Raw genomic sequence first — 16,045 nt, forward strand, 5'->3', positions numbered from 1 at the left:
TATAATATCAATTTAGTCAAATTAGAAACTGTAAAATTGAGAAAAATATTATGCATGTTAATTTTCAAATACAATGATGTTAATTAATTTTAAAATTAATAACTTTAAATTGATTAAATTAAATGAGATAAATGTTACAATAATGCTTTTTTTTATATAGATATATTATATAATAAATCAACAACGTGAGAGGGCTTCTGAGTTAAGTATATCGCTATGCAGTTTAATATCTTGACCTATGATGTACGGACACTGACACGGGACACGACACGGAACACGCCAACACGCGAATTTTAAAATTTTACATGACACGGGGACATGCATATATATAAAATATAAAGTATTTTTTAGATAAATTGTAATGATATTTTGATATTTTATTGATATTAAAATATAAATTAAAATTTTAATTATTTTTTGTTTTAATAAATAATAATATATACTATATATAAATTTATTTTAAGAATATATGTTAAGAATAAGACTGGACACGCGGACATGTGATGGTATTTAGGTGTGTCCAGACGTGTCCGGAAAAAAATTTTTTATTTTTTATTAAGACACAGTTGGACACAGCAAACACGCGTGTCGGACGAGTGTCGGTAAGTATCGTGTCCGAAATATGTCCGACACGCGAACACTATAACTCAGCAAAGTGTCCATGCTTCATAGATCTTGACGAATTAAAAGTAAATGAACACTTATCTTTGAGCAAATGAGCCAATAATTAAAGAATTATTAAAAGAAAATAACACTGCATATAAACAAGCTCTTTGGAGCTATTAATTTCGTGTGGAAGATAAATATTCTTTTAAACCATGAATACTCTAAAAGGGGAATATTATTATACATTATCTTTATCATAACAGCGACGTTTCCTCATAACTGTAATTAATTAATTATATTTTCCTGATGGAATATGAACACAACACTTGATTTCAAAGATTCAGTCTGATAGATCATAAATGTATATTAAATTATATTATATATACACTAAAAATAAACTATTAATTAATTTAAATATATAAAGATATGTATTTGGTATATAAAATTTTTTTATTATTCTGCTCTTAAATATAAAAAAATTATTATTTTATTATTGTAGATTTAATTATTATATTATTAGTGGTTAAATTATTTAATTAAAAAATGTTAATCAATATTTATATATAAATAATAGTGTCTAATTTTTTGTATGTACGTAATATTTTTTTATAATTATTTATATTATTTTATCTAATAGCTTAAATTTATAAAATAAACAATTTTATGATATAAATGACAAAAAAATCTATATACATACAATTCACAGTTCCAAAGGTTTTTTTTTTTTTTTTTTTTTGGAATAAACGTATTAATGAATATATAACAATAATTTTAATAGCTAGGTTAACTCTATCCACTCATCATAAAGGTATAAATAAGATTGGTTAAATCCTGTGATTAGTCACCAAAAAAAAAATCCTGTGATTACCTATTCATATTATTTGATATTTTTTACGTGATGATCAAACCATGCAATCAACTTCACCAGTAGGGCCTACAGTTAAAACTACGTCGCCAAAATTCTTCAGATTGATCGATGGTTAAATGTTCCAAAAAATTTTCTCATGCTTTTAATTATTAACATCTATTTTATTTAATTTGATTTATCATATGCTTGGAACTTCGTTATTATTTTGGGTACGATACCACCAATCAACTCAATATAGCATTCATCAATAATATATAATTTAGCCCCATGTTATTATTAATTTATTATTTATCAATTTCATTCTCTTTGAAGGGTGCACGGAATTAAATATATATTATATTCCTTCACGCTTATTCTTTAAACTCGTAAAATTGTAAACTAACCCATTTAGATTAATCTAGTAATCAGTTTATTCATCTATTAAATAAATATTAAAAACTTAAATTTCGTATTATATATATAATAATTCAGTAATCAACAATAAATTTTTAAATACATTCAGATGTTTGACAGATTAATTTTTAATTTGTTATATTAAAAATATCAAAAAATAAAAATAATAGCATAAAACTATTGGAAAAGCTTTCCAATAATTTAGATGTAGATTGGAAACTAGACATGTGTTTCCATTAATTTGCTTCCTCATTATGTAACTATAGCGGTAAAAATTAAACTAGAAATTGAATCGGTCATGCTATTGAGTTATTGTGTCACTGATTTAATTGGTGAATTATTAGTTGAATCAGTTAATTCAGTTTTATATGAATAAAAAATATAAAATTATTAAAAATTTAAAATTAAAATTTAAAATACATATTTTCACTAACATTTTAATAAATATTAAGTCTTAAATTATAAAAATAACTAATACAAAAATAAATATAAAATTTGTTGGTACTAAATATCTTTAGCACAATAAAAATAACAATCTATAAATTATATTCAAGGAGTAATTTCTTTATATGATACAACTTCACTCACTTTCTCCAATTTTTAACATTTTGAAACATCAAATTAACATAATGCACTGCACAAGAAGATCAATACAATTTAGAAAATTCAGATTCCAACGACCTTTCAGCAGTAATAAAATTTGTAGCATTTTCCATCACTATTTGTACAACATTCTTAAGACCAACAAATAATACAACATCCCTAAGCAATTTAAACAAAGCATTAGCAGTTTTTGAGATATGAGAAGCATCAATTGACTTTAGAAAAACAGTTCCTTTAGAACAATAAACCAAGAAATTAATTAAAGTACGCCTACAACGATAGTCCATCCATCGGCCATGATAGTACATCCAGTTTGTTTTCAAATCTCACGATAATCTTCAATCATTTTCTTTACATCTTCAACCAATTTACTCAACAAATATCCACGAACTCTTCCATAATTTGGCCCTTTATACCCTGCATCCATGTTTGCAATAACATCAATCATTGACTAGTAATAAGTTGAATCAATAAATGGCACAGAGGCATCCTTCATCCATTTCGCAATAGCAATATCACACTTCTCTACAATTTCTTTGCTTTAGAGAACACTTTTGGTAGTTGGTTGAGTTTCAGGAGTAATCCTTTGAGTTGTTTTTCTTTTCTAGAGTTAAGTGCTGAAAGCCTTGATTTTTGTTGATGTCACATCTTATTACATTTGATCTCATCAAATTCTCTTTCAACTTCATCACAAGCATTATAATTCTCTTTCTTTTTCTTGCTTCGAAGATCATCAATGTTTTGATTAAATTAGTGTCTCACTACTACTGGCACCTTTCGATATACCTCAATATCTCCTTCTTTTCCAGCCAAATAATATTTAACCCGGTTGATTCCTCCACTTCTAATAAGCTTCTCGCAATATATACATAACAGAATAATTTTTTCTTTATCCACAACTTGTTAATTCCTCCAGCCAAATTATTATTTTGGGTTCCAATTATTGCATCAGGAGTTGATCTTTGTTCTTGAAAAGTTGGTGTTTCTGATGGTGTGTATTTGATGAAGCCATCCTAATCAACCAGGAATAATCTTTACAACAATAATCTACCAGAAATAATATAATCAACCAAATATAATCAACAGATTTAGATAATCAATATTATTAATCAATTAACTCTAACTGAAATACTAAAATACTGAATAACTTAAAAAAAATAAAAAAACACATACCCGATGCACGACGGATAGAGAAGAGGGAGACCGGAGACCAAACACGGTGCGACAACGGTGACGACAGAGACGCGACAACAACGACGACAAGGACAACCAGAGACGCGACGATGGTGACAGGCGCACAGGACAGGAGGCGACGAGTCAAGATGCACAGGGGCCACTGAGACAAGTCATACTAGCCGACGACGTCGCAGCAATAGTGTGGTGGCGATGGCGCTGGCCGGTGGTCGGGTGGTGCGAGCTTCTCTGACTCTGAGCCACACTGAGACTGAGAGAGGGTTAGGTCTTTGGGAGTTTGGGGGAATGGTGTCGCCATTTTAGCCTTCTAGGGTTCCCTTTTTGTTTTTTAAGTCAAAACGACGCCGTTTCAGGGTGGGGGCAAAAAAAAATGGAGTCTGAATCGATCCGGGTTTTTCAAACTTGCCGATTCATCGATTTTGGTCAAAATCGTCTCGTTCAAACTAAGTCTCATCGATTCAATTCTTTTATCCGGTCGATGACTCATTCAGACCGACTTTGTCACCGGTTCACCAATTTTTTAGTCCAACCAAATGAGTCAGTCTTGACAACTATGCATGTAATTAATTAAATTTACATGCTTTAATTATTTTATTATTTATGATAAATAATAACTGTTCATACCCTGACCCAACGCTAAGTCCCAAGTCCAAATGAGAGGCCCAACCCAAAGGGTTGCGCCTCATCCTACACCGACCTCTCCCTATAGAAGTCGGTCCTTACCGCGACTTGCTCTAAAGAAGTCGGGAACGAAGATTAGCTGGCAGATAGGCACTCATTCAAACGAGAAACTGCCCCTAAAATCTCTCAACCTACTTCCAGGAGCCATATCTCAACTTCCCTAATATAAAGGGACGGTTATCCACCTTAAAAGGTGGAACTACTCCAACGGTGGTTATTGGCTCACCATTATAAATACACTAACACCCCTCAGGTATCTCTAAGTCCCAATACTTTCTAAACCTGCTTACGCCCTTGCTGACTTAGGCATCGGAGTGTCTTTGCAGGTACTACCCCCGCTCATTCATACTCACAAGTCGGACGGAGGCCCAGAAGCGTGATCCATTGCGAAGGCTTCCCTCCTCAGACGATCGGGCCAACCTAACGAGTACAGCCCATTAATCTCCGGTTACCCATCGTAACATTGGCGCCGTTGCCGGGGATCCGAGAGATCGACCAGTGATGGCAGACAAGTCACCAGAAGATGGTCATACCGCGTCCGATTCCGAACAGGGAGACCTGGATACCGAAAACAACGACGCGGACCCAACCCTTCACCAGGAAACCGACGACCAACATAGAGAGGGCACCTCTAGGTTAAAAAACCCAATGGTAAACTCCTCAGAGGGACGAGAATCAGGAAAGGAAGGGCCACCCCATGCAACCGAGCTAATGGGATTGGTCCATGGTCATCAAGGTCGTTTGGAACAACTAGAACAGGAATTAGAGCGACAACGAGAGGCGGAGCGAAACCTCAGGGAAGAGATAGAGCGACGAAAAGAGTTAGAGGAAAAACTCTTGAAGCTAGAATCTTCCCTTAGAAGTCGGAACTCCCGTGGCGACCGAGAGGAGTCGCCCCTGGGAGGAGAGGATCCTTTCAGTGAGGACATCATGAGGGCAAAAGTTTCAAGAAACTTCAAAAGCCCTGATATGAACCTCTATGACAGAACCACGGACCCGAAGCATCATCTAAGCAATTTTAAAAGTCAGATGTATCTGGCTGATGCTTCTGATGCAACTCGCTGCAAGGCTTTCCCAACCACTCTATCAAAAGCGGCGATGAAGTGGTTTGATAGCCTCCCTCCAAGGTCGGTTACCAGCTTCGAGGACCTCTCGAGAAAGTTCTTAATGAGGTTCTCCATCCAGAAGGATAAAGTAAAGCACGCACCGAGCCTCCTAGGAATAAAGCAGGAGGTTGGAGAGCCTTTACGGGACTATATGGAAAGGTTCAATAAAGCGTGTTTGGAGATTCAAGACCTGCCCACTGAAGCGGTCATCATGGGGCTGGTAAATGGACTTAGAGAAGGTCCCTTTTCACAGTCCATATCAAAAAGGCACCCCACCCCTGAGTGATGTACAAGAAAGAGCTGAAAAGTACATCAACATGGAGGAGAATGCCAGACTACGAGAGCCGAATTGGCGATCTGGGCATCCCCACTCGATAAAAGAGAAAGAAAGAGAGCCCAAGAAGAAAGAAGAGCTCGGTCTCGACAGATCGAGAAAATATCACTCTTATACTCCTCTAAAGGATTCTACGGTGGACGTATACCGAGAAATCTGCAATACTGAAAGACTGCCGCCTCCCAGACCCATCAAAAATAAAAAAGGAGGAAGTCGCAGCGATTACTGTGAGTACCATAAGATCTATGGTCATTCAAAAAATGATTGCTACGACCTCAAAAATGTGATAGAAAAGCTGGTCAGAGAATGTCGACTTGATAGATATCTCATGGAAAGGTCGGACAATCATGGGAAGAGAAAGTGAGAGGATGGGGACAGAAGAGACCCACCACCGCAAACCTCCGAGGGACACATATATATGATCTCGGGAGGATTTGCAGGAGGAGGACTCACCAAGTCATCTCGCAAGAGACACCTCAAGCGAGTCTACCAGGTTGGGAGCGAATCACCTGACCTCCCCACAATCTCATTTACAAGGGAGGATGGGCAAGGAGTAATCCCTGGACATGATGATCCAGTGGTGATAACCATGATCCTAGCCAATGCCCATCTCCACAGAACTCTAATAGACCAAGGGAGTTTAGCAGACATCCTTTTCAAGTCCGCATTCGACAAACTAGGGTTGGACGAAAAGGAGTTAAGAGCCTACCCCGATACCTTATACGGATTAGGCGACACGCCGATAAAACCACTAGGATTTCTACCCCTTCACACGACCTTCGAAAAGGGGGAAAAATCCAAAACTCTGAGCATAGACTTTATAGTCCTCGACGTGGGGTCAGCATATAATGCCTTAATTGGCAGAGCTACCCTAAATCGACTCGGAGCAGTGGTGTCTACCCCTCATCTTTGCATGAAATTCCCGACACTTGCGGGGATAGCAACGGTACGGGGAGACCAGAAATTGGCGAGAAAATGCTACAATGAAAGCCTAAACCTGAGAGGGAAAGGCAAGGAAGTCCACATCATAGAGCTCGGCGGCACAAGAGCCAAAGAAGAGATGTGTCCACAACCAGGAGGAAAAACTGAAGAAGTACAGGTCGGCGAAGAGGAAGAAAAAAATACCAACATAGGGGCCGACCTAGAAGAAAACCTAAAACAAAGATTGACAAAGCTCTTAAGAAATAACTCTGACCTCTTTTCCTGGAAAGCTTTCGACATGTCCGGGATAGACCCCGAGCTCATGTCCTATAGGCTCTCGGTATATCCGGGGTCACGACCTGTACAGCAGCGAAGGCGTAAGCTCGGCCCAGAACGAGCTCAAGCGGTGGAAGAGCAGGTTCAAGCTCTCCTGGAAGATGACTTCATTAGAGAAGTCAAATATCCAACATGGCTAGCAAATGCAGTGTTAGTCAAGAAGAAAAACGGCAAGTGGAGGATGTGCGTCGACTATACCGACCTGAATAAAGCATGTCCCAAAGACCCATATCTACTCCCAAGCATTGACACTCTAGTAGACTCCAGCTCGGGGTATCAATACTTGTCATTTATGGATGCTTACTCGGGATACAACCAAATCCCGATGTACAAACCAGACCAGAAAAAGACATCATTCATCACGCCCAGAGCGAATTATTGCTACGTGGTCATGCCCTTTGGATTAAAAAACGCAGGGGCCACATACCAAAGGCTGATGAACAAGGTGTTCGCTCCCCACCTCGGGAACTTAATGGAGGTCTACGTAGACGACATGCTGGTGAAAACCCGGGAAGAAGTCGACCTCTTAACAGACCTCTCGTAAGTTTTCAACACCATAAGGTCGCATGGGATGAGGCTAAATCCCGCAAAATGCACCTTCGTGGTGGAGGCTGGAAAATTTCTAGGATTTATACTAACCCAAAGAGGGATCGAAGCAAATCCCGACAAGTGCAAAGCCATCCTAGAAATGAAAAGTCTGACTTACTTAAGAGAGGTTCAACAACTGAATGGCCGACTTGCAGCCATCTCCAGGTTCTTGGCAGGATCAGCATTAAGATCCCTTCCACTGTTCTCTCTACTAAGAAAGGGATGCCAGTTCGAATGGACTCCAGAATGCGAAGAAGCATTCTAGGAGTTCAAAAGGTTCTTGAGCCAACCTCCAATCCTAACCCGACCTCTAGTTGGGAAAGAGCTCGTCCTATATTTGTCTGTAGCAGACAAAGCTGTCGCATCAGCCCTGATACAAGAGGATGAGGTCGGACAGCATCCAGTGTACTTCACCAGCAAAGTTCTACAGGGTCCCGAACTAAGGTACCACAAACTAGAGAAGTTTGCTTACTCCTTAGTAATAGCCTCACGGAGGTTACGGCCTTACTCCCAAGCCCACACAATAAGAGTCCGAACGAATCAATCTATGAAGCAAATCCTCCAAAAGACGGATGTTGCAGGGAGAATGGTTCAGTGGGTGAACCAACCAATGCCTCACCGACTTCATAGTGGAGTACGCAGGAGACCAAGAGGAAAAGCCAACTACGTGGGAACTATACGTAGATAGATCCTCAAATAAGACAGGAAGCGGTGCAGGCATAATACTAGCCAATGAAGGGGGAACACAGATAGAGGTTTCCCTCAAATTTGAATTTCCAGCTTCTAATAATCAGGCGGAATATGAAGCCCTGATTGCAGGATTAAAGCTAGCAGAAGAGGTCGGTGCAACCAAAGTGCTGATATTCAGTGACTCTCAAGTGGTGACCTCCCAAATAAATGGAGAGTATCAGGCCAAAGACCCGAATATGAAGAAATACTTGGAAAAAACTCTGGAGCACCTCGGGCGCTTTGCAAAAACCGAGGTCAGACACATAACTCGGGATCTTAACAGCAAAGCAGACGCCCTCTCCAAGTTAGCAAGTACCAAACCAGGAGGAAATAATAGAAGCTTGATCCAGGAAACTCTCCAAGAACCCTCTGTGGTGAAAACAGAAGACAAACAAGATGTCCTTGAAGTAACCGGGCTAAACCTCGGATGGATGAATCTCTTGGTCGAATACCTAAAATTCGACATTCTCCCCAAAGAGGAAAAAGAAGCCAAGAAAATCCGGAGGAAAGCACAATACTACACTCTGGTAAAAAATATCCTCTATAAAAGAGAAATATCAACACCACTACTGAAGTGCGTACCGACCTCAAGGACATCTGAAGTACTAGAGGAGGTTCATAATGGGATCTGCGGAAACCACCTCGGAGCCAGGTCACTTGCCAGAAAGATAATCCGAGCTGGATTCTACTGGCCGACCTTACAAAAGGATGCCATAGAATTTGTGAAGAAGTGCCAGCCATGCCAGATGCACGCAAATTTCCATGTGGCTCCCCCCGAGGAGCTCATCAGTATAACTTCTCCATGGCCCTTTGCAAAATGGGGGATGGACCTGTTAGGACCTTTTCCCCAGGCCCTAGGACAAGTCAAATACTTGATTGTGGGAATAGACTACTTCACAAAGTGGATAGAAGCAGAACCATTAGCCACCATCACGGCCCAGAGAAGTCGGATGTTCCTTTACAAAAATATTATCACAAGGTATGGGATACCTCATTCCATCACCACAGATAACGGGACCCATTTCACCGACTCTACCTTCAGAAGCCTGGTAGCCAGTATGAAGATAAAACACCAATTCACCTCGGTGGAACATCCACAAGCAAATGGACAAGCTGAAGCAGCCAACAAAGTCATACTAGCAGGACTAAAGAAAAGGCTACAAGATGCAAAAGGAGCCTGGGCTGAGGAGCTCCCACAAGTGTTATGGGCTTACCGAACGACGCCTCAATCTGCCACAGGGGAAACACCCTTCTGACTCGTCTATGGTGTAGAAGCCATAATACCAGTAGAAATCGACGAGCAAAGTCAAAGGGTGATCTTCCATGACGAGGTCGGAAACATACAGGGGCACAAAGAGGAGCTTGAACTGCTTCCCGAAGTTCGAGAACAAGCCCAGATAAGAGAAGCGGCATTGAAACAGAGGATGACTACCAGATACAACAAAAAAGTCATTCAAAGAAGTTTCACCCCAGACGACTTGATCTTAATCAGAAATGACATTGGAGTCAACAAATCTGGGGAAGGAAAACTCGCAGCTAATTGGAAAGGACCATACAAAATTAGTGAGGTCTTAGGAAAAGGTTATTATAAGGTGACCGACTTAAACGGCACCGAGTTACCAAGGTCGTGGCATGCTTATAATATGAAAAGGTACTATAGTTAAAAGCGAACTCTACTCCCTGATGTACTCTTTTCCCAACTTCATGATTTTTTTTTCAAAATAAAAGGGTTTTTTCTGAAGGAGGGTTTTTAATGAGGCATCACAGTAGAGACTAAGGGACAATAGACAGTCAAAAACCTTTAGTAGCAGTAAAGTACCTTCACAAATAAATAAAGATCTTTTACAATGTCTCTTATAAATTCCTTCTCGCTTTCTTTCTTTCTACGAAACGCGCCGACTTAAGCTCGACAAAGCGTGAAAATCCCATGAACCGACCTAGATGGTCGTCAGGATAAAACGATGAGGTACAAGTCGGTGTAAAGAGGTTATAAAAGTCGATCGTGATAAAACTCAGAAATTATCTGACTTACAAGTCAGAAAAACCGAGAAACAAAGAAATGCATCGCAAAAATAACCTAAGTCATAAGAACTCAATAAATCAAAAAATTGAGTATAAGGAATACCAAAAAGAGATCGGAAAACCTATTAAAAGCACCAAAGCAAAATACTATCCAAAGTTCTTAAAGAAAAAAGAAACTTAAAAGGAGGGACAGTCAGCCAAGAAAAAGGGGTTTTCAAAATAAGGATCAAAAGGGTTTTTCAAAACCTAAAAACAGAAAAGCATGCAAAAAGACAAAGAAAGGTAACTTAAACCCTTATCCAAAAAAGGGTATTTCTAAATATTTCGTTTACGGCCTTAAAAGGCCAAGAAAAGTGTCAACAGAACATCACCACCACATAAAAACAAATAAGTTTAAAAAAGAGGGGGACCCACAGGTCGGGCCCCATATAGCCACAACAAATTTTTTCAGCTAGGAAGGTCGTCACCACCAGAGTCAGGGAGATTAGTCGGAGCACCACCAGAGTCAGGGAGAGTGGTTGGAACACCATCAGGGCCAGGAAGAGAAGTGTCCATAGGAGAAGAAGTAGAAGTTTCCGGAGCCTTCGAGGAACTCGGAGCATCCTTTGATCGCGGAGGGGACTCCATTATCCTTTGCCCCCGAGTCTTTAGATCAAACTCGGTGACATAGCGGGGAGAGGGAGGAGAAACTATAACCCCGTCGACCACGATCTTGTTCGGATCCAAGGGAGAGAGATCCAGGTCGGGAGCAAGGACTCCGACCTGTTCCTTAAAAATCCTCCATGCTTCTTCAGCCCCGTCAGTAATGGAGTCCTCCAACTCTGTATAGGCCTCCCGAGCCCTCATCAAATCCTTCTTCACCTCCACAAAATCCTCGAACAGACTCGAGTAACTCTCCTGCGCCTTCTCCCTCAGGCTCACCGCCATGGAACACTGGGCCTGTAGCTTCCTCTCCCTCTCCTGGAGACCATTCATCTCTTCCTTCAACTTGGCGACCTCCTCCATCAGCGCCTTCTCCTGCCCTTGATATAAGAGAAGCCTCCCCTCTAGCTCTTCAACCATCGAGGATGAACCCAGAGAGCTAAGAGGAGTCTTCTAAAAAATATCAAGGAACTTTGTGCACACTCCCCCCGCCCTGATACTCTCCTAAGCCAGAATAGTAAGGTGGTTTCGAACAGAAGCATCATCCATACCTATACGGGTATGAGGATAGATATACTTCCGAACGAACTGAGGCGCATCCACCTTGACCTCACCTTCAAAAGAAGAGCTAGACTCTAAAGTCTTGCGTTTCTTCTTTTCTGGTTCAGTAGAAGATCGGGGAGGAGGGGATGGCAGAGAAGAAACTGAGGAGAAATGACAATGGGTTGGGCAGAGGTCCCCGAATTACGAGAAGAGGGGGGAGGGGAAGGAAGGAAAGAGCTAGTTACCCTGGCGCCACCAACTCTGGCACGAGATCTTGCCTTGGCCTCCTGAACTCTCTGGTAAGACTCCCTGGAATTCTTCTTCGCCATCTCTGTAAAAAACAATTAGGTAGCTAAAATCAGCAAAACAAGTCGGAAAAAATAAGTCGGAAAATATAAACAAACAAAAAGCTACCTAGTTGTATCTGGACAAAGGTCGGAGACCCCTGGAGAAACTTTTTTGTATCCAGATAGGGGGCCCTCCCCCACACTTCTCGAAGGAACCCCACAATGGCTGCCTCCACTTCATCCAAGTCATCCAAACTATATTTCTCACAGGGGGAGGCCTCTAACCAGTACAGAGGAAAGCGAGGAGAAGAATTCTCATCCAGGAAAAAGGGGTGGTGACCCTCTACAGCTTGAACTTTGAAAAAATAATTTTTGAAATCGTGAAAGGATTCATCAAAAAGGGTGAAGACTATCCGACCTTGTATAGCTTGGAAAGACACCCACTGTTGTTTGTTATTTTGCCCACTAAAGGGCTTAGTCATGTGAAAGAGGAAAAAGAAAATCCTCAAAGAAGTCGAAAATTCTAAAGCATGGCTGATAAATTGGTAAATTTTCAGAAAACCCCAAGAATGAGGATGAAGCTGGGTAGGAGCAACCCGGCAATGACATAAAACAGCAATCTCAAAATCGAAAAAAGGAAGAAAAATGCCCAAGCGAGCAATCATGCTCTCATACATATAGAAAAAATGAGGGGCTGCCTCAGAAGCCCTCCTAAAACAAATCCGGTCTTCCGGACCCGGGGCAATCAGTTCATATTTCGGCTCATTCTCATCAGAGGTGCAAAGCCTATGATGAGTGCAAAGGTTGGTGATGAAGTCGGTATCAACAAAAGGTTCTTCCCCCAGAACCGTGACATCCACCCACTGAGCAAGGGTTTCCATAGAAGACATTTTTTCCTAGAAAGGGTTAGTGAAACCTACAAAGGAAAAAGAAAAAAGGATCAAAAATAGGGTCTCTAAGGGGCCTGGAATCAAACAAAACAGAATCACTAGAAGCCTACAAGCCAACCCTCCTCTCTAAAAATAAAAACACGCAAATGAAAGTATTTTATAAAAAGAGAGTAGAGGAAAACTAACCTTTGCTTGAAAAAGGATAGGGGCAGAGAAAGATGAATTCCTTCTAACAAGAGCTTCTTCCGAACAGAGGAGAGGAAGTGTGAAAGTTTTCAGAAACGAAGCGAGGAAAGAGAGGGAAAGTATTTATAAAAACGTTGGGGGCATAATGGTAAAAACGAAAGCCGTCATTTAAAGAGAGTCACCGTTCCCAATGTAACTGATCCCCGCATATGAATACACAAATCCCTAACGGACGCGACGTTTGATTAGACGCGACTGTTGAGAATTTTTAAAACACGTCGGTTCTGAAACATCACGTCGGTTCCTTATCAGGTCAGTTACAGTCCTGAGTTAAATACTCAACTCTAACTCTTAAAAGAAATTGGGCTCGAGTAGGGGCACTGTTCATACCCTGACCCAACGCTAAGGCCCAAGTCCAAATGAGAGGCCTAACCCAAAGGGTTGAGCCTCATCCTACACCGACCTCTCCCTATAGAAGTCGGTCCTTACCGCGACTTGCTCTAAAGAAGTCGGGAACGAAGATTAGCTGGCAGATAGGCACTCATTCAAACGAGTAACTGCCCCTAAAATCTCTCAACCCACTTCTAGGAGCCATATCTCAACTTCCCTAATATAAAGGGATGGTTATCCACCTTAAAAGGTGGAACTACTCCAACGGTGGTTATTAGCTCACCATTATAAATACACTGACACCCCTCAGGTATCTCTAAGTCCCAATACTTTCTAAACCTGCTTACGCCCTTGCTGACTTAGGCATCGGAGTGTCTTTGCAGGTACCACCCCCTGCTCATTCATACTCACAAGTCGGACGGAGGCCCAGAAGCGTGATCCATTGCGAAGGCTTCCCTCCTTAAATGATCGGACCAACCTAACGAGTCCAGCCCATTAATCTCCGGTTACCCATCGTAACAATAACCATATATAGATTAAACTACTTTTACAGGTCCGTCAAATTTGCTTAATAAAGATCAGATCAAGGGTTGAATAATTGAATTATAAATTTTTAACTTACAGTTTAAGCAAACCGAAATGAGTAATTCTCCACATACAAGTGATTTTCCATACAAGTCATACAAGTCATTTATAAACACGCCGTTTCACGTTTTTTTTTGTGCCTCTTTTTCTTCTTCTTCTTTCTCCGTGCTTCCTCTTCCGCTTCTTCTGTGTCTCTTTTTCTTCTCTTCCTCCCTCTTTTTTTATTGAAATTTCTTCTCCTCTTTTCGTTTTCTCTTTCTCCTTCATCAAAATCACAAGAAAAAATGAAGAAACATTATTCAAGGTACGTTTCTTGCCTTCTCTTTCTCCTTCTTCTTCTTCTTGCTACACGTTCTTCTTCCTCTTCCTGTTCTTCTTCTTCATTTACGTGCTTTTCTCTTTGTTTTCTTTCTTCGTTATTCTCGGTTTCCATTATTTTTTGACATCAAGCTCTGAAATCGTTTTTGAAGAAGAAGAAGCAGCAGCAGAAGATGAGGAGGAAAAAGAGAAAGAGTTCTGAATTATGCATAAGGTGTACTTCAACAAATTTTGGGTGTATTTCTTAAATTCTTTGGGTGTATTTTTGTAATCCTTTGGGTGTATTTCTATAATTCTTTGGGTGTATTGATTTCAAGAAGAAATATATTGTCTCTCCCTATATTGGGTGTATTTCTTAAATCCTTTGGGTGTATTTCTTAAATCCTTTGAGTGTATTTCTGTAATCCTTTGGGTGTATTTCTGTAATCGTTTGGTTTATTTCTGTAACTGTTTGGGTGTATTTCTGTAATCCTTTGGATGTATTTCTATAATCGTTTGGGTGTATTTTTGTAATCGTTCGGGTGTATTTCTGAAGTTCCATCATCTTCAAAACAATTTCAAAGCTTGATTTCAGAAACCATGAAAATCGAAAAAAACGGAAGGAGATCGAAGGCAAAGAGAGAACGCTTTTCCATACAAATCATTAAAGTCATTTATATTCACGCTTCTTCTTCTTCTTCTTCTTCTTCTTCTGCTTCTTCTTCTTCTTCTTCTTCTGCTTCTTCTTCTGTAACGCGCGTGTTAGGCCCAACTTCTTCTTCTTCTGTAACGCGTGTGTTAGGCCCAACTTGTAAGACTTGTAAACAAAAATGACTTGTATGTGTAGTACTCATATAGAATTTATTATAATCAGAATATTATTAAGGCTATACGAAACAACTAAAAATAACAAAGGGTTACTCACTTATTCTTGAGAAAGGGAATCTCTTATGTTAATTACCATGAAATTGCAAAGAAAAGAAAAACAGAAAACACTAGAAAAAGATTCATAAACAAAAACATAAGTAACCTAGATTGAACTGTATGAGACCTTCTGATAATAACAAATAATATATATAAAAAAAAATACTTATGGTATATAAGCTTAACTAATTTGAATTTATCGAATTATGAATATACCATATATTAAATAATAAATATTTTACAACGAAAATTATTTAAAAAAAGATCAAACAAAAATTTTGCTTAAAAAATAATCATCTTCAATCTTATGTAAAACACCATGCATGTGGTAAAACAAAATTATGCTTAATAGTATTTTTCACCAAAACTTTTCTTATTGGATTAGTGGTAGTTTGGGAAACTAAGGAGGAAAATTGTCCTTTAACCTCAACATATTTAAAAAAAAAAATATCGTTATAATTATGATTAGGAGCTGATGTGTATAGAGACAGAGACTTAGATAGAAGATTTATTTTGACCAGTTTTTGAACTTGGGTTGGTAACTGTAGGACATGAAACAGACAACTAGCTAGACCTTCATACGAGGTCTAAATTAAATTCCGGGAACTTCATTCATTATGTTTGGATTTTGCAGTCTCAGCCATTGAATTTTGTAGAGGCAGGCTCTTAAACTTTTAACAATATGTTTCCTCAGTTTTATTTGCATATATCGTTTTCATATATTTTTTTTTCTAAAGTTAGGAGTGAGACTCGAATCGAAGATCTCTAGGCGAGAAAAAAGACTATATCATTTGAGTTATAACTCGTTGATTCGTTTTCATATAGTTTATAATAAGTATTTTTGTCCCTTTTATCGGTCATTTTTATAAAATTAAGAAATCATCATTACTATATAGTATATATTAATATTTAATAAAGAT

Source organism: Arachis ipaensis, chromosome B10 (assembly GCF_059453495.1).
Source record: "Arachis ipaensis isolate K30076 ecotype BB chromosome B10, ASM5945349v1, whole genome shotgun sequence".
In the NCBI taxonomy this organism is placed as follows: Eukaryota; Viridiplantae; Streptophyta; class Magnoliopsida; order Fabales; family Fabaceae; genus Arachis; species Arachis ipaensis.